Here is a 2,133-nt window from a genome sequence, read left to right on the forward strand (position 1 = left end):
TCAGCCTCGCAGAACATCACCCTCCTCCATGGGGAAGCTGCTCCGCTGGCTGCTGGCCTTGGAGGCCTCAGGAGACATGGTAGAAAAGGGGATCAGAGGCCAGGGGGAGCAGGAGTCATCTAGGAGCATTAAGTCCTTCTTGGACAGGTTGGGGAATGGGGATCCATGCTCTGTCCCTAGGGGATCAGAGTAGCCTGTGGGTCCCTCATCGCCCCCACCCCCAAAGCTCAGGCCATGACTGAAGTCTAGGTGATGGAGATTGTGGCTGGGCAGCTGAGGGCAGCGGAGCCTGGGGAGGGACAGCAGGCATAGGCTCAGGGTCAGGGACTTCAGACCCCAGCATCAGAGACACCCCCCCCCCCCGGGCTATCTTCACTGGGCAGCTCTTGCTTCACCAACTGTTGGGCCAGCTAGGCCATATTCACACCCCATGGTGAGGTAGTAGTAGGCCATGCACGCGTGCCTGCATCTCCAGCTCCTGGATGTGAAGCCAGAGCTGCTTGTTGGTCATCTCCAGGCGTAGAGAGTGGTTCTCCAACTCCCAGGACTTCTGCAGGTCCTTCTGCATCCTCCGTATGTAATCCACAGAGGCCTTGAGGATGGTGCCCTTGTTCCAGCGCACATTGGCCTTGAGGATCAGCATTCCCAGCTCCTTGATTTGGTCATTGGTGTTTGAACCTGAGTCTTTTCTCAATTAGGTTGTGATTGTCTTTCTTCTACCGCTCCTTGGCCAGGGCCCGGCTCTCAGCATCTGTTAGCTCTTGCTTCCGAGTCAGGTCGGCAGGGCAGGAGCTGCTGGTGCCACATACCGGGGAAGCTGTGACCTAGGGGTCACTGCTGTAAACGTTCAGGTGACTGCTAGACAGGGGTGGCCCTGGGCCCATTCTCCAGGATGCAGTGTGCAAGGCTTCTCAAAGGAAAGTATAGCTCCTCACAGCCCTGCCCTCAGTAGCCCCCAGCTACGGCGAGGAGAGGACGAACCCCAGGAGTAAATTTAATTATGGAGGAGAAGTTCACATTGAAAAAATGTTAAGGGGTAGAGAGATGGCTCAGTGCTTAAGAGCACTGGCTGCTCTTCCAGTGGACTCGGCTTCTGTACCCAATGGTGGCTTACAACTATAATTCCAGTTCTAGGAGATCTCGCTTCCAAGGGCACCAGGCATGCTTGTGGTGTACAGACATACATGCAAACAAAACACTCATAAAATACTAAAACTCTTTATAAGCATTATTTAAAACTTGTTGAAATAAAAGGCCTAAAGAAATACTCATATTCATGGATTGGAAGACAATATTGTTAAGATGTAATACTAGCCTAAGTGAGCTACAAATTCAGTGCACTCCTTTTGAAAATTCAAACAGCTTTTTAAAAAATGTTTTATTTACATTCCAAATGTTGCCCTCCCTTACCTGTCTGCCCTCCAAGAGTTCTTCACGCCATCCCCCTCCCCTTTGCCTCTTCCCCCACCGATCCCCACCCTCCCGGAATTGTTCCTGTCTAAAAGAAATACAGGGAAAATGGAACAGAGATTGAAGGAAAGGCCATCCAGTGGCCAGTCCAACTTGGGATCCATCCCATGGGTGGGCACCAATCCCTGACACTATTACTGATGTCATGTTGTGCTTGCAGACAGGAAACTAGCATGGCTGTGCTCTGAGAGGCTCTACCAGCATCTGACTGAGACAGATGCAGATCCTCTATTGAAGAGTTAAGGGAAGGATTGAAGGGGCTGAAGGGGATAGAAACCCCAACAGTATCAACTAACCCGGACTGCTGGGAACTCTCAAACAGCTTTTTTTTTTTTTCAAAGAAATAGAAAAACTAGTCCTCAAATTCACGGACTTGCCTTTAAAGGACCAATACAATAAATAGTCTAAATAATCTTGAAAAAAGAGCAAATGATGTTGGAGATTGAGCTCATCTAAATTTTCCCAGCCAACCAGTTAGTTTCTGACAAGAGTAACACTATACAATAAGGAGAGAACAGTCTCCCTCACATACGATGCTGTGACAACTGAATTTCCACATACAAAGAATGAAATTAGATCCTCTATCTTTTTTTTCTTTTAAGATTTATTTATTATTTATTTATTATAAGTACACTGTAGCTGTCTTCAGACACACCAGAAGAG

The 2,133-nt window shown here is 48.4% G+C and overlaps 1 pseudogene; it reads right to left on the bottom strand.

Moving 5' to 3' along the window:
- LOC116098397 lies at positions 1-884 on the bottom strand (annotated as a pseudogene).
- Positions 885-2,133: the final 1,249 nt, after the last annotated feature.

This window comes from Mastomys coucha, chromosome X (assembly GCF_008632895.1).
Source record: "Mastomys coucha isolate ucsf_1 chromosome X, UCSF_Mcou_1, whole genome shotgun sequence".
Lineage (NCBI taxonomy): Eukaryota > Metazoa > Chordata > Mammalia > Rodentia > Muridae > Mastomys > Mastomys coucha.